The sequence below is a fragment of the Balaenoptera ricei genome, chromosome 16 (genome assembly GCF_028023285.1).
Source record: "Balaenoptera ricei isolate mBalRic1 chromosome 16, mBalRic1.hap2, whole genome shotgun sequence".
NCBI lineage: Eukaryota > Metazoa > Chordata > Mammalia > Artiodactyla > Balaenopteridae > Balaenoptera > Balaenoptera ricei.
Window position 1 is genome coordinate 81,505,132 of NC_082654.1, and position 25,493 is coordinate 81,530,624.

A 25,493-nucleotide genomic window follows, 5' to 3' on the forward strand; every position below is an offset into this window, starting at 1 on the left:
GCTGTTCCACTTTACTTTAAAGGAAGTACCCTTTTCAGGATTCCTAGGCCTCTCGGGTGAGCATCATTTTTGTTCCAAGATCCCTGAGTACCTCCACACCCCTGTAGGCCTGCAGAGCAACAACGAGGCCCATTGGTCCCTCGGAGTTCCTCTGTGTCTGCTGAGTCATGGGCAACACACTGCAGTCTTTCTTGTGATATCTTGATTCACAGCACTCACACAGGTTCACGGGCACCGTTCTAGCAAGTTCCAACATGCCGTGGAAGTCGCACTCATTCCGTAGTCTGAGCTGCACAGAGATAAACACTAGGCTTCCCCTTCCATCCAGGACCTCCTACTTGAAGTCACCCTGCCTCAGGAGACAGACGGCTTGCGTTCCTATTGCAACTGAAGCACAGTTTTTCCTGTAGCACTGCAGGTTTGGAAGAGGCAAGGGTCCAGACGCCTAGCTAAGGCTTTCCTTGGTGAGGCCGTTCACTAGATGCAGAACACGCTGCCTCAAAAAGTTGATTCAGGGAAGCAACCAGTGTGTACTCTGTGTCTCATTTGACTTGTTAAAAACCACAGAGATGTATGCTGCCTGTGCCCATGGAAATGGGGCCATGATGGTACTAGCCTTGCTTTCTATTTGGAAAGCTCCATTCTTGCTGCGGTGAAGCTCCCTGAAATTCTCTGCTGTTGACAGCCCTCTGGCCACTGTAGGCATGGATGTGGGAAGAAAATGAGTTTTCTCTGGCTACACACGGAGCTTCTTTGGCCGGGGTGGGGCTCACCTTGCCATGCTCTAGAGCTAAATGGAATCTCAACGTGAGTCCTTGCCTCGAGGTAAGGCCCTGAGTAGCCCTGCAGAAAGGGAGGCATGCAGCTCTTTCCATGAGCTCTTAGTGGAGGTTCCGCTTTATGTTAAAGGAAGTACCCTTTTCAGGACTCCTAGGCCCCTGTGGGCCTGCTGAGCAGCATTGATTCCCATACGTCCCTCGGAGGCCCTCTGTGTCTGCCGAGTCTCGGGCAACACACTGTCCGTTACTTCAGGAGAGCTATATTTCCAGAGCAGTCGAACAGCATCAGAACCACATTTCTAGGCAGTCCAACATGCCCTGGCAGTTTTCGACATTGCCCTCGTCTGAGCTGCCCTGAGAAAACACTCTTCTTAGAATTTATCGAGGACCTCTTTCCTGAAGTCACTCTATTCAAGGAGAAATACAGCATCCTAACATGCTGTGTCGCTCACAGTGCAAGCAACGTGAGAACTTGCCTCGAGGTAAGGCCCTGAAATGCTATGCAGAAGCGGAGGCGTGTAGCAGTTTCCATGAGGCCGTAGTCGCTGCTCTGCAGCATTTTAACGCTAGTACGCTTTTCAGGACAGCTAGGTGCCTCGCCTGGAAACCCTGTTCCCTGCAAGAACACCGAGTACCCTCAGGCTCCCGTGGCCCTTCTAAGCAATATCCAGGCCCGTAGCTTTCCGACTCACAGTGTGTATGCCGAGTGTAGGGCAACTCAGTACACTCTAATTGGGACATCTTGATTTAGCCAGCACCTGCACAGTTTTATGAGCACCGTTCTAGCAAGTTCCAACATGCCGTGGAAGTCGCAATCATTCCCTAGTCTGAGCTGCACAGAGAAAAACACTAGGCTTCTCCTTCCATCCAGGACCTCCTACCTGAAGTCACCCTGCCTCCAGGAAAAAGACGGCTTGTGTTCCTTTTGCAACTAAAGCACAGTTTTTCCTGAAGCACTGCAGACTTTTGAAGAGGCACGGGCCCAGAGGCCTAGCTTGGGCTTTCCTTGGTGAGGCCGTTCACTAGATGCAGAACACCCTGCCTCGAGAAGTGGATTAAGGGAAGAAAACAGTGTGTACTCTGTGTCTCATTTGAATTGTTAAAAACCACAGAGATGTATGCTGCCTATGCCCATGGAAATGGGGACATGATGGTACTAGCCTTGCTTTCCATTTGGAAAGCTCCATTCTTGCTGCCGTGAAGCTCCCTGAAATTCTCTGCTGTTGACAGCCCTCTGGCCACTGTAGGCATGGGTGTGGGAAGAAAATGAGTTTTCTCTGGCTACACACGGAGCTTCTTTGGCCGGGGTGGGGCTCACCTTGCCATGCTCTAGAGCTAAATGGAATCTCAACGTGAGTCCTTGCCTCGAGGTAAGGCCCTGAGTAGCCCTGCAGAAAGGGAGGCATGCAGCTCTTTCCATGAGCTCTAAGTCGCAGATCTGCTTTACTTTAAAGGAAGTACCCTTTTCAGGACTCCTAGGCCTCTCAGGTGAGCATCATTTTTGTTCCAAGATCCCTGAGTACCTCCACACCCCTGTAGGACTGCTGAGCAACAACGAGGCCCATTGGTCCCTCGGAGGTCCTCTGTGTCTGCTGAGTCATGGGCAACACACTGAACTCTTTCTTGTGATATCTTGATTCACAGCACTCACACAGGTTCACGAGCACCGTTCCAGCAAGTTCCTACATGCCGTGGAAGTCGCACTCATTCCCTAGTCTGAGCTGCACAGAGATAAACACTAGGCTTCTCCTTCCATCCAGGACCTCCTACCTGAAGTCACCCTGCCTCAGGAGATAGACGGCTTGCGTTCCTATTACAACTAATGCACAGTATTCCTGTAGCACTGCAGGCTTTTGAAGAGGCACGGGCCCAGAGGCCTAGCTAGGGCGTTCCTTGGTGAGGCCATACACTACATGCAGAAGACCCTGCCTCAAGAAGTTGATTCAGGGAAGCAACCAGTGTGGACTCTGTGTCTCTTTTGACTTGTTAAAAACCACAGAGATGTATGCTGCCTGTGCCAACGGTAATGGGGGCATGATGGTACTAGCTTTGCTTTCCATTTGGAAAGCTCCATTCTTGCTGCCGTGAAGCTCCCTGAAATTCTCTGCTGTTGACAGCCCTCTGGCCACTGTAGGCATGGATGTGGGAAGAAATTGAGTTTTCTCTGGCTACACACGGAGCTTCATTGGCCGGGGTGGGGCTCACCTTGCCATGCTCTAGAGCTAAAGGGAATCTCAACGTGAGTCCTTGCCTCGAGGTAAGGCCCTGAGTAGCCCTGCAGAAAGGGAGGCATGCAGCTCTTTCCATGAGCTCTTAGTGGAGGTTCCGCTTTATGTTAAAGGAAGTACCCTTTTCAGGACTCCTAGGCCCCTGTGGGCCTGCTGAGCAGCATTGATTCCCATACGTCCCTCGGAGGCCCTCTGTGTCTGCCGAGTCTCGGGCAACACACTGTACGTTACTTCAGGAGAGCTATATTTCCAGAGCAGTCGAACAGCATCAGAACCACATTTCTAGGCAGTCCAACATGCCCTGGAAGTTTTCGACATTGCCCTCGTCTGAGCTGCCCTGAGAAAACACTCTTCTTAGAATTTATCGAGGACCTCTTTCCTGAAGTCACTCTATTCAAGGAGAAATACAGCATCCTAACATGCTGTGTCGCTCACAGTGCAAGCAACGTGAGAACTTGCCTCGAGGGAAGGCCCTGAAATGCTATGCAGAAGCAGAGGCGTGTAGCAGTTTCCATGAGGCCGTAGTCGCTGCTCTGCAGCATTTTAACGCCAGTACGCTTTTCAGGACACCTAGGTGCCTCGCCTGGAAACCCTGTTCCCTGCAAGAACACCGAGTACCCTCAGGCTCCCGTGGCCCTTCTAAGCAATATCCAGGCCCGTAGCTTTCCGACTCACAGTGTGTATGCCGAGTGTAGGGCAACTCAGTGCACTCTAATTGGGACATCTTGATTTAGCCAGCACCTGCACAGTTTTATGAGCACCGTTCTAGCAAGTTCCAACATGCCGTGGAAGTCGCAATCATTCCCTAGTCTGAGCTGCACAGAGAAAAACACTAGGCTTCTCCTTCCATCCAGGACCTCCTACCTGAAGTCACCCTGCCTCCAGGGGAAAGACGGCTTGCGTTCCTATTGCAACTAAAGCACAGTTTTTCCTGTAGCACTGCAGGTGTGGAAGAGGCAAAGGTCCAGAGGCCTAGCTAAGGCTTTCCTTGCTGAGGCCGTTCACTAGATGCAGAACACGCTGCCTCGAGAAGTTGATTCAGGGAAGCAACCAGTGTGTACTCTGTGTCTCATTTGACTTGTTAAAAACCACAGAGATGTATGCTGCTTGTGCTCATGGAAATGGGGGCACGATGACACTAGCCGTGCTTTCCATTTGGAAAGCTCCATTCTTGCTGCCGTGAAGCTCCCTGATATTCTCTGCTGTTGACAGGCCCCTGGCCACTATAGCATTGGTGTGGGAAGAAAATGAGTTTTCTCTGGGTACACACGGAGCTTCATTGGCCGGGGTGGGGTTCACCTTCCCATGCTCTAGAGCTAAAGGGAATCTCAACGTGAGTCCTTGCCTCGAGGTAAGGCCCTGAGTAGCCCTGCAAAAAGGTAGGCATGCAGCTCTTTCCATTAGCTCTAAGTCGCTGTTCTGCTTTACTTTAAAGGAAGTACCCTTTTCAGGACTCCTAGGCCTCTCGGGTGAGCATCATTTTTGTTCCAAGATCCCTGAGTACCTCCCAACCCCTGTAGGCCTGCAGAGCAACAACGAGGCCCATTGGTCCCTCGGAGGTCCTCTGTGTCTGCTGAGTCATGGGCAACACACTGCACTCTTTCTTGTGATATCTTGATTCACATCACTCGCACAGGTTCAAAAGCAACGGTCTAGGAAGTTCCAACATGCCGTGGAAGTCGCACTCATTCCCTAGTCTGAGCTGCACAGAGAAAAACACTACGCTTCTCCTTCCATCCAGGACCTCCTACCTGAAGTCACCCTGCCTCCAGGAGAAAGACGGCTTGCGTTCCTATTGCAACTAAAGCACAGTATTTCCTGTAGCACTGCAGGCTTTTGAAGAGTCACGGGCCCAGAGTCCTAGCTCGGTCATCCCTTGGTGAGGCCGTTCACTAGATGCAGAACACCCTCCTCGAGAAGTTGATTCAGGGAAGCAACCAGTGTGGACTGTGTGTCTCTTTTGACTTGTTAGAAACCACAGAGATGTATGCTGCCTGTGCCAATGGTATTGGGGGCATGATGGTACTAGCCTTGCTTTCCATTTGGAAAGCTCCATTCTTGCTGCCGTGAAGCTCCCTGAAATTCTCTACTGTTGACAGGCCCCTGGCCACTCTAGCATTGGTGTGGGAAGAAAATGAGTTTTCTCTGGCTACACACGGAGCTTCTTTGGCCGGGGTGGGGCTCACCTTGCCATGCTCTAGAGCTAAATGGAATCTCAACGTGAGTCCTTGGCTCGAGGTAAGGCCCTGAGTAGCCCTGCAGAAAGGGAGGCATGCAGGTCTTTCCATTAGCTCTAAGTCGCTGTTCCACTTTACTTTAAAGGAAGTACCCTTTTCAGGACTCCTAGGCCTCTCGGGTGAGCATCATTTTTGTTCCAAGATCCCTGAGTACCTCCACACCCTGTAGGACTGCTGAGCAACAACGAGGCCCATTGGTCCCTCGGAGTTCCTCTGTGTCTGCTGAGTCATGGGCAACACACTGCACTCTTTCTTGTGATATCTTGATTGACAGCACTCACACAGGTTCACGGGCACCGTTCTAGCAAGTTCCAACATGCCGTGGAAGTCGCACTCATTCCCTAGTCTGAGCTGCACAGAGAAAAACACTACGCTTCTCCTTCCATCCAGGACCTCCTACCTGAAGTCACCCTGCCTCCAGGAGAAAGACGGCTTGCGTTCCTATTGCAACTAAAGCACAGTATTTCCTGTAGCACTGCAGGCTTTTGAAGAGTCACGGGCCCAGAGTCCTAGCTCGGTCATTCCTTGGTGAGGCCGTTCACTAGATGCAGAAAACCCGGCCTCGAGAAGTTGATTCAGGGAAGCAACCAGTGTGTACTCCATGTCTCTTTTGACTTGTTAGAAACCACAGAGATGTATGCTGCCTGTGCCCATGGAAATGGGGGCATGATGGTACTAGACTTGCTTTCCATTTGGAAAGCTCCATTCTTGCTGCCATGAAGCTCCCTGAAATTCTCTACTGTTGACAGGCCCCTGGCCACTCTAGCATTGGTGTGGGAAGAAAATGAGTTTTCTCTGGCTACACACGGAGCTTCTTTGGCCGGGGTGGGGCTCACCTTGCCATGCTCTAGAGCTAAATGGAATCTCAACGTGAGTCCTTGCCTCGAGGTAAGGCCCTGAGTAGCCCTGCAGAAAGGGAGGCATGCAGGTCTTTCCATTAGCTCTAAGTCGCTGTTCCACTTTACTTTAAAGGAGTACCCTTTTCAGGACTCCTAGGCCTCTCGGGTGAGCATCATTTTTGTTCCAAGATCCCTGAGTACCTCCACACCCCTGTAGGACTGCTGAGCAACAACGAGGCCCATTGGTCCCTCGGAGTTCCTCTGTGTCTGCTGAGTCATGGGCAACACACTGCACTCTTTCTTGTGATATCTTGATTCACAGCACTCACACAGGTTCACGGGCACCGTTCTAGCAAGTTCCAACATGCCGTGGAAGTCGCACTCATTCCCCAGTCTGAGCTGAACAGAGATAAACTCTAGGCTTCTCCTTCCATCCAGGACCTCCTACTTGATGTCACCCTGCCTCAGGAGACAGACGGCTTGCGTTCTTATTGCAACTGAAGCACAGTTTTTCCTGTAGCTCTGCAGGTTTAGAAGAGGCAAGGGCCCAGACGCCTAGCTAAGGCTTTCCTTGGTGAGGCCGTTCACTAGATGCAGAACACGCTGCCTCGAGAAGTTGATTCAGGGAAGCAACTAGTGTGTACTCTGTGTCTCTTTTGACTTGTTAGAAACCACAGAGATGTATGCTGCCTGTGCCAATGGTAATGGGGGCATGATGGTCCTAGCCTTGCTTTCCATTTGGAAAGCTCCATGCTTGCTGCCGTGAAGCTCCCTGAAATTCTCTGCTGTTGACAGGCCTCTGGCCACTCTAGCATTGGTGTGGGAAGAAAATGAGTTTTCTTTGGCTACACACGGAGCTTCATTGCTCCGGGTGGGGCTCACCTTGCCATGCTCTAGAGCTAAAGGGAATCTCAACGTGAGTCCTTGCCTCGAGGTAAGGCCCTGAGTAGCCCTGCAGAAAGGGAGGCATGCAGCTCTTTCCATGAGCTCTTAGTGGAGGTTCCGCTTTATGTTAAAGGAAGTACCCTTTTCAGGACTCCTAGGCCCCTGTGGGCCTGCTGAGCAGCATTGATTCCCATACGTCCCTCGGAGGCCCTCTGTGTCTGCCGAGTCTCGGGCAACACACTGTACGTTACTTCAGGAGAGCTATATTTCCAGAGCAGTCGAACAGCATCAGAACCACATTTCTAGGCAGTCCAACATGCCCTGGAAGTTTTCGACATTGCCCTCGTCTGAGCTGCCCTGAGAAAACACTCTTCTTAGAATTTATCGAGGACCTCTTTCCTGAAGTCACTCTATTCAAGGAGAAATACAGCATCCTAACATGCTGTGTCGCTCACAGTGCAAGCAACGTGAGAACTTGCCTCGAGGGAAGGCCCTGAAATGCTATGCAGAAGCGGAGGCGTGTAGCACTTTCCATGAGGCCGTAGTCGCTGCTCTGCAGCATTTTAACGCCAGTACGCTTTTCAGGACAGCTAGGTGCCTCGCCTGGAAACCCTGTTCCCTGCAAGAACACCGAGTACCCTCAGGCTCCCGTGGCCCTTCTAAGCAATATCCAGGCCCGTAGCTTTCCGACTCACAGTGTGTATGCCGAGTGTAGGGCAACTCAGTACACTCTAATTGGGACATCTTGATTTAGCCAGCACCTGCACAGTTTTATGAGCACCGTTCTAGCAAGTTCCAACATGCCGTGGAAGTCGCAATCATTCCCTAGTCTGAGCTGCACAGAGAAAAACACTAGGCTTCTCCTTCCATCCAGGACCTCCTACCTGAAGTCACCCTGCCTCCAGGAAAAAGACGGCTTGTGTTCCTTTTGCAACTAAAGCACAGTTTTTCCTGAAGCACTGCAGACTTTTGAAGAGGCACGGGCCCAGAGGCCTAGCTTGGGCTTTCCTTGGTGAGGCCGTTCACTAGATGCAGAACACCCTGCCTCGAGAAGTGGATTAAGGGAAGAAAACAGTGTGTACTCTGTGTCTCATTTGAATTGTTAAAAACCACAGAGATGTATGCTGCCTGTGCCCATGGAAATGGGGACATGATGGTAGTAGCCTTGCTTTCCATTTGGAAAGCTCCATTCTTGCTGCCGTGAAGCTCCCTGAAATTCTCTGCTGTTGACAGCCCTCTGGCCACTGTAGGCATGGGTGTGGGAAGAAAATGAGTTTTCTCTGGCTACACACGGAGCTTCTTTGGCCGGGGTGGGGCTCACCTTGCCATGCTCTAGAGCTAAATGGAATCTCAACGTGAGTCCTTGCCTCGAGGTAAGGCCCTGAGTAGCCCTGCAGAAAGGGAGGCATGCAGGTCTTTCCATTAGCTCTAAGTCGCTGTTCCACTTTACTTTAAAGGAAGTACCCTTTTCAGGATTCCTAGGCCTCTCGGGTGAGCATCATTTTTGTTCCAAGATCCCTGAGTACCTCCACACCCCTGTAGGACTGCAGAGCAACAACGAGGCCCATTGGTCCCTCGGAGTTCCTCTGTGTCTGCTGAGTCATGGGCAACACACTGCACTGTTTCTTGTGATATCTTGATTCACAGCACTCACACAGGTTCACGGGCACCGTTCTAGCAAGTTCCAACATGCCGTGGAAGTCGCACTCATTCCGTAGTCTGAGCTGCACAGAGATAAACACTAGGCTTCCCCTTCCATCCAGGACCTCCTACTTGAAGTCACCCTGCCTTAGGAGACAGACGGCTTGCGTTCCTATTGCAACTGAAGCACAGTTTTTCCTGTAGCACTGCAGGTTTGGAAGAGGCAAGGGTCCAGACGCCTAGCTAAGGCTTTCCTTGGTGAGGCCGTTCACTAGATGCAGAACACGCTGCCTCAAAAAGTTGATTCAGGGAAGCAACCAGTGTGTACTCTGTGTCTCATTTGACTTGTTAAAAACCACAGAGATGTATGCTGCCTGTGCCCATGGAAATGGGGCCATGATGGTACTAGCCTTGCTTTCTATTTGGAAAGCTCCATTCTTGCTGCGGTGAAGCTCCCTGAAATTCTCTGCTGTTGACAGCCCTCTGGCCACTGTAGGCATGGATGTGGGAAGAAAATGAGTTTTCTCTGGCTACACACGGAGCTTCTTTGGCCGGGGTGGGGCTCACCTTGCCATGCTCTAGAGCTAAATGGAATCTCAACGTGAGTCCTTGCCTCGAGGTAAGGCCCTGAGTAGCCCTGCAGAAAGGGAGGCATGCAGCTCTTTCCATGAGCTCTAAGTCGCAGATCTGCTTTACTTTAAAGGAAGTACCCTTTTCAGGACTCCTAGGCCTCTCAGGTGAGCATCATTTTTGTTCCAAGATCCCTGAGTACCTCCACACCCCTGTAGGACTGCTGAGCAACAACGAGGCCCATTGGTCCCTCGGAGGTCCTCTGTGTCTGCTGAGTCATGGGCAACACACTGAACTCTTTCTTGTGATATCTTGATTCACAGCACTCACACAGGTTCACGAGCACCGTTCCAGCAAGTTCCTACATGCCGTGGAAGTCGCACTCATTCCCTAGTCTGAGCTGCACAGAGATAAACACTAGGCTTCTCCTTCCATCCAGGACCTCCTACCTGAAGTCACCCTGCCTCAGGAGATAGACGGCTTGCGTTCCTATTACAACTAATGCACAGTATTCCTGTAGCACTGCAGGCTTTTGAAGAGGCACGGGCCCAGAGGCCTAGCTAGGGCGTTCCTTGGTGAGGCCATACACTAGATGCAGAAGACCGTGCCTCAAGAAGTTGATTCAGGGAAGCAACCAGTGTGGACTCTGTGTCTCTTTTGACTTGTTAAAAACCACAGAGATGTATGCTGCCTGTGCCAACGGTAATGGGGGCATGATGGTACTAGCTTTGCTTTCCATTTGGAAAGCTCCATTCTTGCTGCCGTGAAGCTCCCTGAAATTCTCTGCTGTTGACAGCCCTCTGGCCACTGTAGGCATGGATGTGGGAAGAAATTGAGTTTTCTCTGGCTACACACGGAGCTTCATTGGCCGGGGTGGGGCTCACCTTGCCATGCTCTAGAGCTAAAGGGAATCTCAACGTGAGTCCTTGCCTCGAGATAAGGCCCTGAGTAGCCCTGCAGAAAGGGAGGCATGCAGCTCTTTCCATGAGCTCTTAGTGGAGGTTCCGCTTTATGTTAAAGGAAGTACCCTTTTCAGGACTCCTAGGCCCCTGTGGGCCTGCTGAGCAGCATTGATTCCCATACGTCCCTCGGAGGCCCTCTGTGTCTGCCGAGTCTCGGGCAACACACTGTACGTTACTTCAGGAGAGCTATATTTCTAGAGCAGTCGAACAGCATCAGAACCACATTTCTAGGCAGTCCAACATGCCCTGGAAGTTTTCGACATTGCCCTCGTCTGAGCTGCCCTGAGAAAACACTCTTCTTAGAATTTATCGAGGACCTCTTTCCTGAACTCACTCTATTCAAGGAGAAATACAGCATCCTAACATGCTGTGTCGCTCACAGTGCAAGCAACGTGAGAACTTGCCTCGAGGGAAGGCCCTGAAATGCTTTGCAGAAGCAGAGGCGTGTAGCAGTTTCCATGAGGCCGTAGTCGCTGCTCTGCAGCATTTTAACGCCAGTACGCTTTTCAGGACACCTAGGTGCCTCGCCTGGAAACCCTGTTCCCTGCAAGAACACCGAGTACCCTCAGGCTCCCGTGGCCCTTCTAAGCAATATCCAGGCCCGTAGCTTTCCGACTCACAGTGTGTATGCCGAGTGTAGGGCAACTCAGTGCACTCTAATTGGGACATCTTGATTTAGCCAGCACCTGCACAGTTTTATGAGCACCGTTCTAGCAAGTTCCAACATGCCGTGGAAGTCGCAATCATTCCCTAGTCTGAGCTGCACAGAGAAAAACACTAGGCTTCTCCTTCCATCCAGGACCTCCTACCTGAAGTCACCCTGCCTCCAGGGGAAAGACGGCTTGCGTTCCTATTGCAACTAAAGCACAGTTTTTCCTGTAGCACTGCAGGTGTGGAAGAGGCAAAGGTCCAGAGGCCTAGCTAAGGCTTTCCTTGCTGAGGCCGTTCACTAGATGCAGAACACGCTGCCTCGAGAATTTGATTCAGGGAAGCAACCAGTGTGTACTCTGTGTCTCATTTGACTTGTTAAAAACCACAGAGATGTATGCTGCTTGTGCTCATGGAAATGGGGGCACGATGACACTAGCCGTGCTTTCCATTTGGAAAGCTCCATTCTTGCTGCCGTGAAGCTCCCTGATATTCTCTGCTGTTGACAGGCCCCTGGCCACTATAGCATTGGTGTGGGAAGAAAATGAGTTTTCTCTGTGTACACACGGAGCTTCATTGGCCGGGGTGGGGTTCACCTTCCCATGCTCTAGAGCTAAAGGGAATCTCAACGTGAGTCCTTGCCTCGAGGTAAGGCCCTGAGTAGCCCTGCAAAAAGGTAGGCATGCAGCTCTTTCCATTAGCTCTAAGTCGCTGTTCTGCTTTACTTTAAAGGAAGTACCCTTTTCAGGACTCCTAGGCCTCTCGGGTGAGCATCATTTTTGTTCCAAGATCCCTGAGTACCTCCCAACCCCTGTAGGCCTGCAGAGCAACAACGAGGCCCATTGGTCCCTCGGAGGTCCTCTGTGTCTGCTGAGTCATGGGCAACACACTGCACTCTTTCTTGTGATATCTTGATTCACATCACTCGCACAGGTTCAAAAGCAACGGTCTAGGAAGTTCCAACATGCCGTGGAAGTCGCACTCATTCCCTAGTCTGAGCTGCACAGAGAAAAACACTACGCTTCTCCTTCCATCCAGGACCTCCTACCTGAAGTCACCCTGCCTCCAGGAGAAAGACGGCTTGCGTTCCTATTGCAACTAAAGCACAGTATTTCCTGTAGCACTGCAGGCTTTTGAAGAGTCACGGGCCCAGAGTCCTAGCTCGGTCATCCCTTGGTGAGGCCGTTCACTAGATGCAGAACACCCTCCTCGAGAAGTTGATTCAGGGAAGCAACCAGTGTGGACTGTGTGTCTCTTTTGACTTGTTAGAAACCACAGAGATGTATGCTGCCTGTGCCAATGGTATTGGGGGCATGATGGTACTAGCCTTGCTTTCCATTTGGAAAGCTCCATTCTTGCTGCCGTGAAGCTCCCTGAAATTCTCTACTGTTGACAGGCCCCTGGCCACTCTAGCATTGGTGTGGGAAGAAAATGAGTTTTCTCTGGCTACACACGGAGCTTCTTTGGCCGGGGTGGGGCTCACCTTGCCATGCTCTAGAGCTAAATGGACTCTCAACGTGAGTCCTTGCCTCGAGGTAAGGCCCTGAGTAGCCCTGCAGAAAGGGAGGCATGCAGGTCTTTCCATTAGCTCTAAGTCGCTGTTCCACTTTACTTTAAAGGAAGTACCCTTTTCAGGACTCCTAGGCCTCTCGGGTGAGCATCATTTTTGTTCCAAGATCCCTGAGTACCTCCACACCCCTGTAGGACTGCTGAGCAACAACGAGGCCCATTGGTCCCTCGGAGTTCCTCTGTGTCTGCTGAGTCATGGGCAACACACTGCACTCTTTCTTGTGATATCTTGATTGACAGCACTCACACAGGTTCACGGGCACCGTTCTAGCAAGTTCCAACATGCCGTGGAAGTCGCACTCATTCCCTAGTCTGAGCTGCACAGAGAAAAACACTACGCTTCTCATTCCATCCAGGACCTCCTACCTGAAGTCACCCTGCCTCCAGGAGAAAGACGGCTTGCGTTCCTATTGCAACTAAAGCACAGTATTTCCTGTAGCACTGCAGGCTTTTGAAGAGTCACGGGCCCAGAGTCCTAGCTCGGTCATCCCTTGGTGAGGCCGTTCACTAGATGCAGAACACCCTCCTCGAGAAGTTGATTCAGGGAAGCAACCAGTGTGGACTGTGTGTCTCTTTTGACTTGTTAGAAACCACAGAGATGTATGCTGCCTGTGCCAATGGTATTGGGGGCATGATGGTACTAGCCTTGCTTTCCATTTGGAAAGCTCCATTCTTGCTGCCGTGAAGCTCCCTGAAATTCTCTACTGTTGACAGGCCCCTGGCCACTCTAGCATTGGTGTGGGAAGAAAATGAGTTTTCTCTGGCTACACACGGAGCTTCTTTGGCCGGGGTGGGGCTCACCTTGCCATGCTCTAGAGCTAAATGGAATCTCAACGTGAGTCCTTGCCTCGAGGTAAGGCCCTGAGTAGCCCTGCAGAAAGGGAGGCATGCAGGTCTTTCCATTAGCTCTAAGTCGCTGTTCCACTTTACTTTAAAGGAAGTACCCTTTTCAGGATTCCTAGGCCTCTCGGGTGAGCATCATTTTTGTTCCAAGATCCCTGAGTACCTCCACACCCCTGTAGGACTGCTGAGCAACAACGAGGCCCATTGGTCCCTCGGAGTTCCTCTGTGTCTGCTGAGTCATGGGCAACACACTGCACTCTTTCTTGTGATATCTTGATTGACAGCACTCACACAGGTTCACGGGCACCGTTCTAGCAAGTTCCAACATGCCGTGGAAGTCGCACTCATTCCCTAGTCTGAGCTGCACAGAGAAAAACACTACGCTTCTCCTTCCATCCAGGACCTCCTACCTGAAGTCACCCTGCCTCCAGGAGAAAGACGGCTTGCGTTCCTATTGCAACTAAAGCACAGTATTTCCTGTAGCACTGCAGGCTTTTGAAGAGTCACGGGCCCAGAGTCCTAGCTCGGTCATTCCTTGGTGAGGCCGTTCACTAGATGCAGAAAACCCGGCCTCGAGAAGTTGATTCAGGGAAGCAACCAGTGTGTACTCCATGTCTCTTTTGACTTGTTAGAAACCACAGAGATGTATGCTGCCTGTGCCCATGGAAATGGGGGAATGATGGTACTAGACTTGCTTTCCATTTGGAAAGCTCCATTCTTGCTGCCATGAAGCTCCCTGAAATTCTCTACTGTTGACAGGCCCCTGGCCACTCTAGCATTGGTGTGGGAAGAAAATGAGTTTTCTCTGGCTACACACGGAGCTTCTTTGGCCGGGGTGGGGCTCACCTTGCCATGCTCTAGAGCTAAATGGAATCTCAACGTGAGTCCTTGCCTCGAGGTAAGGCCCTGAGTAGCCCTGCAGAAAGGGAGGCATGCAGGTCTTTCCATTAGCTCTAAGTCGCTGTTCCACTTTACTTTAAAGGAAGTACCCTTTTCAGGACTCCTAGGCCTCTCGGGTGAGCATCATTTTTGTTCCAAGATCCCTGAGTACCTCCACACCCCTGTAGGACTGCTGAGCAACAACGAGGCCCATTGGTCCCTCGGAGTTCCTCTGTGTCTGCTGAGTCATGGGCAACACACTGCACTCTTTCTTGTGATATCTTGATTCACAGCACTCACACAGGTTCACGGGCACCGTTCTAGCAAGTTCCAACATGCCGTGGAAGTCGCACTCATTCCCTAGTCTGAGCTGAACAGAGATAAACACTAGGCTTCTCCTTCCATCCAGGACCTCCTACTTGAAGTCACCCTGCCTCAGGAGACAGACGGCTTGCGTTCCTATTGCAACTGAAGCACAGTTTTTCCTGTAGCACTGCAGGTTTGGAAGAGGCAAGGGCCCAGACGCCTAGCTAAGGCTTTCCTTGGTGAGGCCGTTCACTAGATGCAGAACACGCTGCCTCGAAAAGTTGATTCAGGGAAGCAACAAGTGTGTACTCTGTGTCTCATTTGACTTGTTAAAAACCACAGAGATGTATGCTGCCTGTGCCCATGGAAATGGGGGCATGATGGTACTAGCCTTGCTTTCTATTTGGAAAGCTCCATTCTTGCTGCCGTGAAGCTCCCTGAAATTCTCTGCTGTTGACAGCCCTCTGGCCACTGTAGGCAGGAGTGTGGGAAGAAAATGAGTTTTCTCTGGCTACACACGGAGCTTCATTGGCCGGGGTGAGGCTCACCTTGCCATGCTCTAGATCTAAAGGGAATCTCAACGTGAGTCCTTGCCTCGAGGTAAGGCCCTGAGTAGCCCTGCAGAAAGGGAGGCATGCAGGTCTTTCCATGAGCTCTAAGTCGCAGAGCTGCTTTACTGTAAAGAAGTACCCTTTTCAGGACTCCTAGGCCTCTCAGGTGAGCATCATTTTTGTTCCAAGATCCCTGAGTACCTCCACACCCCTGTAGGCCTGCAGAGCAACAACGAGGCCCATTGGTCCCTCGGAGGTCCTCTGTGTCTGCTGAGTCATGGGCAACACACTGCATTCTTTCTTGTGATATCTTGATTTGAAGCACTTGCATAGGTTCACGAGCACCGTTCTAGCAGGTTCCAACATGCCGTGGAAGTCGCACTCATTCCCTAGTCTGAGCTGCACAGAGAAAAACACTAGGCTTCTCCTTCCATCTAAGACCTCCTACCTGAAGTCACCCTGCCATCAGGAGAAACACTGCTTGCGTTCTTTTTGCAACTTAAGCAGAGTATTTCCTGTAGCACTGCAGGCTTTTGAAGAGGCACGGGCCCAGAGGCCTAGCTAGGGCGTTCCTTGGTGAGGCCATACACTAGATGCAGAAGCCCCTGCCTCAAGAAGTTGATTCAGGGAAGCAACCAGTGTTGACTCTGTGTCTCTTTTGACTTGTTAGAAACCAGAGAGAAGTATGCTGCCTGAGCCAATGGTAATGGGGGCATGATCTTACTAGCCTTGCTTTCCATTTGGAAAGCTCCATTCTTGCGGCCGTGAAGCTCCCTGAAATTCTCTGCTATTGTCAGCCCTCTGGCCACTGTAGGCATGGGTGTGGGAAGAAAATGAGTTTTCTTTGGCTACACACGGAGCTTCATTGACCGGGGTGGGGCTCACCTTGCCATGCTCTAGAACTAAAGGGAATCTCAACGTGAGTCCTTGCCTCGAGGTAAGGCCCTGAGTAGCCCTGCAGAAAGGGAGGCATGCAGGTCTTTCCATGAGCTCTAAGTCGCAGATCTGCTTTACTTTAAAGGAAGTACCCTTTTCAGGACTCCTAGGCCTCTCAGGTGAGCATCATTTTTGTTCCAAGATCCCTGAGTACCTCCACACCCCTGTAGGACTGCTGAGCAACAACGAGGCCCATTGGTCCCTCGGAGGTCCTCTGTGTCTGCTGAGTCATGGGCAACACACTGAACTCTTTCTTGTGATATCTTGATTCACAGCACTCACACAGGTTCTCGAGCACCGTTCCAGCAAGTTCCTACATGCCGTGGAAGTCGCACTCATTCCCTAGTCTGAGCTGAACAGAGATAAACACTAGGCTTCTCCTTCCATCCAGGACCTCCTACCTGAAGTCACCCTGCCTCAGGAGATAGACGGCTTGCGTTCCTATTACAACTAATGCACAGTATTCCTGTAGCACTGCAGGCTTTAGAAGAGGCACGGGCCCAGAGTCCTAGCTAGGGCGTTCCTTGGTGAGGCCATACACTAGATGCAGAAGACCCTGCCTCAAGAAGTTGATTCAGGGAAGCAACCAGTGTGGACTCTGTGTCTCTTTTGACTTGTTAAAAACCACAGAGATGTATGCTGCCTGTGCCAACGGTAATGGGGGCATGATGGTACTAGCTTTGCTTTCCATTTGGAAAGCTCCATTCTTGCTGCCGTGAAGCTCCCTGAAATTCTCTGCTGTTGACAGGCCTCTGGCCACTGTAGGCATGGGTGTGGGAAGAAATTGAGTTTTCTCTGGCTACACACGGAGCTTCATTGGCCGGGGTGGTGCTCACCTTGCCATGCTCTAGAGCTAAAGGGAATCTCAACGTGAGTCCTTGCCTCGAGGTAAGGCCCTGAGTAGCCCTGCAGAAAGGGAGGCATGCAGCTCTTTCCATGAGCTCTTAGTGGAGGTTCCGCTTTATGTTAAAGGAAGTACCCTTTTCAGGACTCCTAGGCCCCTGTGGGCCTGCTGAGCAGCATTGATTCCCATACGTCCCTCGGAGGCCCTCTGTGTCTGCCGAGTCTCGGGCAACACACTGTACGTTACTTCAGGAGAGCTATATTTCCAGAGCAGTCGAACAGCATCAGAACCACATTTCTAGGCAGTCCAACATGCCCTGGAAGTTTTCGACATTGCCCTCGTCTGAGCTGCCCTGAGAAAACACTCTTCTTAGAATTTATCGAGGACCTCTTTCCTGAAGTCACTCTATTCAAGGAGAAATACAGCATCCTAACATGCTGTGTCGCTCACAGTGCAAGCAACGTGAGAACTTGCCTCGAGGTAAGGCCCTGAAATGCTATGCAGAAGCGGAGGCGTGTAGCAGTTTCCATGAGGCCGTAGTCGCTGCTCTGCAGCATTTTAACGCCAGTACGCTTTTCAGGACAGCTAGGTGCCTCGCCTGGAAACCCTGTTCCCTGCAAGAACACCGAGTACCCTCAGGCTCCCGTGGCCCTTCTAAGCAATATCCAGGCCCGTAGCTTTCCGACTCACAGTGTGTATGCCGAGTGTAGGGCAACTCAGTACACTCTAATTGGGACATCTTGATTTAGCCAGCACCTGCACAGTTTTATGAGCACCGTTCTAGCAAGTTCCAACATGCCGTGGAAGTCGCAATCATTCCCTAGTCTGAGCTGCACAGAGAAAAACACTAGGCTTCTCCTTCCATCCAGGACCTCCTACCTGAAGTCACCCTGCCTCCAGGAAAAAGACGGCTTGTGTTCCTTTTGCAACTAAAGCACAGTTTTTCCTGAAGCACTGCAGACTTTTGAAGAGGCACGGGCCCAGAGGCCTAGCTTGGGCTTTCCTTGGTGAGGCCGTTCACTAGATGCAGAACACCCTGCCTCGAGAAGTGGATTAAGGGAAGAAAACAGTGTGTACTCTGTGTCTCATTTGAATTGTTAAAAACCACAGAGATGTATGCTGCCTGTGCCCATGGAAATGGGGACATGATGGTACTAGCCTTGCTTTCCATTTGGAAAGCTCCATTCTTGCTGCCGTGAAGCTCCTTGAAATTCTCTGCTGTTGACAGCCCTCTGGCCACTGTAGGCATGGGTGTGGGAAGAAAATGAGTTTTCTCTGGCTACACACGGAGCTTCTTTGGCCGGGGTGGGGCTCACCTTGCCATGCTCTAGAGCTAAATGGAATCTCAACATGAGTCCTTGCCTCGAGGTAAGGCCCTGAGTAGCCCTGCAGAAAGGGAGGCATGCAGGTCTTTCCATTAGCTCTAAGTCGCTGTTCCACTTTACTTTAAAGGAAGTACCCTTTTCAGGATTCCTAGGCCTCTCGGGTGAGCAACATTTTTGTTCCAAGATCCCTGAGTACCTCCACACCCCTGTAGGCCTGCAGAGCAACAACGAGGCCCATTGGTCCCTCGGAGTTCCTCTGTGTCTGCTGAGTCATGGGCAACACACTGCACTCTTTCTTGTGATATCTTGATTCACAGCACTCACACAGGTTCACGGGCACCGTTCTAGCAAGTTCCAACATGCCGTGGAAGTCGCACTCATTCCATAGCCTGAGCTGCACAGAGAAAAACACTAGGCTTCTCCTTCCATCTAAGACCTCCTACCTGAAGTCACCTTGCCATCAGGAGAAACACTGCTTGCGTTCTTATTGCAACTAAAGCAGAGTTTTTCCTGTAGCACTGCAGGCTTTTGAAGAGGCACGGGCCCAGAGGCCTAGCTAGGGCGTTCCTTGGTGAGGCCATACACTAGATGCAGAAGCCCCTGCCTCAAGAAGTTGATTCAGGGAAGCAACCAGTGTTGACTCTGTGTCTCTTTTGACTTGTTAGAAACCAGAGAGAAGTATGCTGCCTGAGCCAATGGTAATGGGGGCATGATCTTACTAGCCTTGCTTTCCATTTGGAAAGCTCCATTCTTGCTGCCGTGAAGCTCCCTGAAATTCTCTGCTATTGTCAGCCCTCTGGCCACTGTAGGCATGGGTGTGGGAAGAAAATGAGTTTTCTTTGGCTACACACGGAGCTTCATTGACCGGGGTGGGGCTCACCTTGCCATGCTCTAGAACTAAAGGGAATCTCAACGTGAGTCCTTGCCTCGAGGTAAGGCCCTGAGTAGCCCTGCAGAAAGGGAGGCATGCAGCTCTTTCCATGAGCTCTTAGTGGAGGTTCCGCTTTATGTTAAAGGAAGTACCCTTTTCAGGACTCCTAGGCCCCTGTGGACCTGCTGAGCAGCATTGATTCCCATACGTCCCTCGGAGGCCCTCTGTGTCTGCCGAGTCTCGGGCAACACACTGTACGTTACTTCAGGAGAGCTATATTTCCAGAGCAGTCGAACAGCATCAGAACCACATTTCTAGGCAGTCCAACATGCCCTGGAAGTTTTCGACATTGCCCTCGTCCGAGCTGCCCTGAGAAAACACTCTTCTTAGAATTTATCGAGGACCTCTTTCCTGAAGTCACTCTATTCAAGGAGAAATACAGCATCCTAACATGCTGTGTCGCTCACAGTGCAAGCAACGTGAGAACTTGCCTCGAGGTAAGGCCCTGAAATGCTATGCAGAAGCGGAGGCGTGTAGCAGTTTCCATGAGGCCGTAGTCGCTGCTCTGCAGCATTTTAACGCCAGTACGCTTTTCAGGACACCTAGGTGCCTCGCCTGGAAACCCTGTTCCCTGCAAGAACACCGAGTACCCTCAGGCTCCCCTGGCCCTTCTAAGCAATATCCAGGCCCGTAGCTTTCCGACTCACAGTGTGTATGCCGAGTGTAGGGCAACACAGTGCACTCTAATTGGGACATCTTGATTTAGCCAGCACCTGCACAGTTTTATGAGCACCGTTCCAGCAAGTTCCAACATGCCGTGGAAGTCGCACTCATTCCGTACACTGAGCTGCACAAAGAAAACACTAGGCTTCTCCTTCCATCCAGGACCTCCTACCTGAAGTCACACTGCCTCAGGAGAAACACGGCTTGCGTTCCTATTGCAACTAAAGCACAGTTTTTCCTGTAGCACTGCAGGTGTGGAAGAGGCAAAGGTCCAGAAGACTAGCTAAGGCTTTCCTTGGTGAGGCCGTTCACTAGATGCAGAACACCCTGCCTCGAGGAGTTGATTCAGGGAAGCAACCAGTGTGTACTCTGTGTCTCTTTTGACTTGTTAGAAACCACAGAGATGTATGCAGCCTGTGCCCATGGAAATGGGGGCATGATGGTACTAGCATTGCTTTCCATTTGGAAAGCTCCATTCTTGCTGAAGTGAAGCTCCCTGAAATTCTCTGCTGTTGACAGCCCTCTGTCCACTGTAGGCATGTGTGTGGGAAGAAAATGAGTTTTCTCTGGCTACACACGGAGCTTAATTGGCCGGGGTTGGGTTCACCTTGCCATGCTCTAGAGCTAAAGGGAATCTCAACGTGAGTCCTTGCCTCGAGGTAAGGCCCTGAGTAGCCCTGCAGAAAGGGAGGCATGCAGCTCTTTCCATGAGCTCTTAGTGGAGGTTCCGCTTTATGTTAAAGGAAGTACCCTTTTCAGGACTCCTAGGCCCCTGTGGGCCTGCTGAGCAGCATTGATTCCCATACGTCCCTCGGAGGCCCTCTGTGTCTGCCGAGTCTCGGGCAACACACTGTACGTTACTTCAGGAGAGCTATATTTCCAGAGCAGTCGAACAGCATCAGAACCACATTTCTAGGCAGTCCAACATGCCCTGGAAGTTTTCGACATTGCCCTCGTCTGAGCTGCCCTGAGAAAACACTCTTCTTAGAATTTATCGAGGACCTCTTTCCTGAAGTCACTCTATTCAAGGAGAAATACAGCATCCTAACATGCTGTGTCGCTCACAGTGCAAGCAACGTGAGAACTTGCCTCGAGGGAAGGCCCTGAAATGCTTTGCAGAAGCAGAGGCGTGTAGCAGTTTCCATGAGGCCGTAGTCGCTGCTCTGCAGCATTTTAACGCCAGTACGCTTTTCAGGACACCTAGGTGCCTCGCCTGGAAACCCTGTTCCCTGCAAGAACACCGAGTACCCTCAGGCTCCCGTGGCCCTTCTAAGCAATATCCAGGCCCGTAGCTTTCCGACTCACAGTGTGTATGCCGAGTGTAGGGCAACTCAGTGCACTCTAATTGGGACATCTTGATTTAGCCAGCACCTGCACAGTTTTATGAGCACCGTTCTAGCAAGTTCCAACATGCCGTGGAAGTCGCAATCATTCCCTAGTCTGAGCTGCACAGAGAAAAACACTAGGCTTCTCCTTCCATCCAGGACCTCCTACCTGAAGTCACCCTGCCTCAGGGGAAAGACGGCTTGCGTTCCTATTGCAACTAAAGCACAGTTTTTCCTGTAGCACTGCAGGTGTGGAAGAGGCAAAGGTCCAGAGGCCTAGCTAAGGCTTTCCTTGCTGAGGCCGTTCACTAGATGCAGAACACGCTGCCTCGAGAAGTTGATTCAGGGAAGCAACCAGTGTGTACTCTGTGTCTCATTTGACTTGTTAAAAACCACAGAGATGTATGCTGCTTGTGCTCATGGAAATGGGGGCACGATGACACTAGCCGTGCTTTCCATTTGGAAAGCTCCATTCTTGCTGCCGTGAAGCTCCCTGATATTCTCTGCTGTTGACAGGCCCCTGGCCACTATAGCATTGGTGTGGGAAGAAAATGAGTTTTCTCTGTGTACACACGGAGCTTCATTGGCCGGGGTGGGGTTCACCTTCCCATGCTCTAGAGCTAAAGGGAATCTCAACGTGAGTCCTTGCCTCGAGGTAAGGCCCTGAGTAGCCCTGCAAAAAGGTAGGCATGCAGCTCTTTCCATTAGCTCTAAGTCGCTGTTCTGCTTTACTTTAAAGGAAGTACCCTTTTCAGGACTCCTAGGCCTCTCGGGTGAGCATCATTTTTGTTCCAAGATCCCTGAGTACCTCCCAACCCTTGTAGGCCTGCAGAGCAACAACGAGGCCCATTGGTCCCTCGGAGGTCCTCTGTGTCTGCTGAGTCATGGGCAACACACTGCACTCTTTCTTGTGATATCTTGATTCACATCACTCGCACAGGTTCAAAAGCAACGGTCTAGGAAGTTCCAACATGCCGTGGAAGTCGCACTCATTCCCTAGTCTGAGCTGCACAGAGAAAAACACTACGCTTCTCCTTCCATCCAGGACCTCCTACCTGAAGTCACCCTGCCTCCAGGAGAAAGACGGCTTGCGTTCCTATTGCAACTAAAGCACAGTATTTCCTGTAGCACTGCAGGCTTTTGAAGAGTCACGGGCCCAGAGTCCTAGCTCGGTCATCCCTTGGTGAGGCCGTTCACTAGATGCAGAACACCCTCCTCGAGAAGTTGATTCAGGGAAGCAACCAGTGTGGACTGTGTGTCTCTTTTGACTTGTTAGAAACCACAGAGATGTATGCTGCCTGTGCCAATGGTATTGGGGGCATGATGGTACTAGCCTTGCTTTCCATTTGGAAAGCTCCATTCTTGCTGCCGTGAAGCTCCCTGAAATTCTCTACTGTTGACAGGCCCCTGGCCACTCTAGCATTGGTGTGGGAAGAAAATGAGTTTTCTCTGGCTACACACGGAGCTTCTTTGGCCGGGGTGGGGCTCACCTTGCCATGCTCTAGAGCTAAATGGACTCTCAACGTGAGTCCTTGCCTCGAGGTAAGGCCCTGAGTAGCCCTGCAGAAAGGGAGGCATGCAGGTCTTTCCATTAGCTCTAAGTCGCTGTTCCACTTTACTTTAAAGGAAGTACCCTTTTCAGGACTCCTAGGCCTCTCGGGTGAGCATCATTTTTGTTCCAAGATCCCTGAGTACCTCCACACCCCTGTAGGACTGCTGAGCAACAACGAGGCCCATTGGTCCCTCGGAGTTCCTCTGTGTCTGCTGAGTCATGGGCAACACACTGCACTCTTTCTTGTGATATCTTGATTGACAGCACTCACACAGGTTCACGGGCACCGTTCTAGCAAGTTCCAACATGCCGTGGAAGTCGCACTCATTCCCTAGTCTGAGCTGCACAGAGAAAAACACTACGCTTCTCATTCCATCCAGGACCTCCTACCTGAAGTCACCCTGCCTCCAGGAGAAAGACGGCTTGCGTTCCTATTGCAACTAAAGCACAGTATTTCCTGTAGCACTGCAGGCTTTTGAAGAGTCACGGGCCCAGAGTCCTAGCTCGGTCATCCCTTGGTGAGGCCGTTCACTAGATGCAGAACACCCTCCTCGAGAAGTTGATTCAGGGAAGCAACCAGTGTGGACTGTGTGTCTCTTTTGACTTGTTAGAAACCACAGAGATGTATGCTGCCTGTGCCAATGGTATTGGGGGCATGATGGTACTAGCCTTGCTTTCCATTTGGAAAGCTCCATTCTTGCTGCCGTGAAGCTCCCTGAAATTCTCTACTGTTGACAGGCCCCTGGCCACTCTAGCATTGGTGTGGGAAGAAAATGAGTTTTCTCTGGCTACACACGGAGCTTCTTTGGCCGGGGTGGGGCTCACCTTGCCATGCTATAGAGCTAAATGGAATCTCAACGTGAGTCCTTGCCTCGAGGTAAGGCCCTGAGTAGCCCTGCAGAAAGGGAGGCATGCAGGTCTTTCCATTAGCTCTAAGTCGCTGTTCCACTTTACTTTAAAGGAAGTACCCTTTTCAGGATTCCTAGGCCTCTCGGGTGAGCATCATTTTTGTTCCAAGATCCCTGAGTACCTCCACACCCCTGTAGGACTGCTGAGCAACAACGAGGCCCATTGGTCCCTCGGAGTTCCTCTGTGTCTGCTGAGTCATGGGCAACACACTGCACTCTTTCTTGTGATATCTTGATTCACAGCACTCACACAGGTTCACGGGCACCGTTCTAGCAAGTTCCAACATGCCGTGGAAGTCGCACTCATTCCCTAGTCTGAGCTGCACAGAGAAAAACACTACGCTTCTCCTTCCATCCAGGACCTCCTACCTGAAGTCACCCTGCCTCCAGGAGAAAGACGGCTTGCGTTCCTATTGCAACTAAAGCACAGTATTTCCTGTAGCACTGCAGGCTTTTGAAGAGTCACGGGCCCAGAGTCCTAGCTCGGTCATTCCTTGGTGAGGCCGTTCACTAGATGCAGAAAACCCGGCCTCGAGAAGTTGATTCAGGGAAGCAACCAGTGTGTACTCCATGTCTCTTTTGACTTGTTAGAAACCACAGAGATGTATGCTGCCTGTGCCCATGGAAATGGGGGCATGATGGTACTAGACTTGCTTTCCATTTGGAAAGCTCCATTCTTGCTGCCATGAAGCTCCCTGAAATTCTCTACTGTTGACAGGCCCCTGGCCACTCTAGCATTGGTGTGGGAAGAAAATGAGTTTTCTCTGGCTACACACGGAGCTTCTTTGGCCGGGGTGGGGCTCACCTTGCCATGCTCTAGAGCTAAATGGAATCTCAACGTGAGTCCTTGCCTCGAGGTAAGGCCCTGAGTAGCCCTGCAGAAAGGGAGGCATGCAGGTCTTTCCATTAGCTCTAAGTCGCTGTTCCACTTTACTTTAAAGGAAGTACCCTTTTCAGGACTCCTAGGCCTCTCGGGTGAGCATCATTTTTGTTCCAAGATCCCTGAGTACCTCCACACCCCTGTAGGACTGCTGAGCAACAACGAGGCCCATTGGTCCCTCGGAGTTCCTCTGTGTCTGCTGAGTCATGGGCAACACACTGCACTCTTTCTTGTGATATCTTGATTCACAGCACTCACACAGGTTCACGGGCACCGTTCTAGCAAGTTCCAACATGCCGTGGAAGTCGCACTCATTCCCTAGTCTGAGCTGAACAGAGATAAACACTAGGCTTCTCCTTCCATCCAGGACCTCCTACTTGAAGTCACCCTGCCTCAGGAGACAGACGGCTTGCGTTCCTATTGCAACTGAAGCACAGTTTTTCCTGTAGCACTGCAGGTTTGGAAGAGGCAAGGGCCCAGACGCCTAGCTAAGGCTTTCCTTGGTGAGGCCGTTCACTAGATGCAGAACACGCTGCCTCGAAAAGTTGATTCAGGGAAGCAACAAGTGTGTACTCTGTGTCTCATTTGACTTGTTAAAAACCACAGAGATGTATGCTGCCTGTGCCCATGGAAATGGGGGCATGATGGTACTAGCCTTGCTTTCTATTTGGAAAGCTCCATTCTTGCTGCCGTGAAGCTCCCTGAAATTCTCTGCTGTTGACAGCCCTCTGGCCACTGTAGGCAGGAGTGTGGGAAGAAAATGAGTTTTCTCTGGCTACACACGGAGCTTCATTGGCCGGGGTGAGGCTCACCTTGCCATGCTCTAGATCTAAAGGGAATCTCAACGTGAGTCCTTGCCTCGAGGTAAGGCCCTGAGTAGCCCTGCAGAAAGGGAGGCATGCAGGTCTTTCCATGAGCTCTAAGTCGCAGAGCTGCTTTACTGTAAAGGAAGTACCCTTTTCAGGACTCCTAGGCCTCTCAGGTGAGCATCATTTTTGTTCCAAGATCCCTGAGTACCTCCACACCCCTGTAGGCCTGCAGAGCAACAACGAGGCCCATTGGTCCCTCGGAGGTCCTCTGTGTCTGCTGAGTCATGGGCAACACACTGCATTCTTTCTTGTGATATCTTGATTTGAAGCACTTGCATAGGTTCACGAGCACCGTTCTAGCAGGTTCCAACATGCCGTGGAAG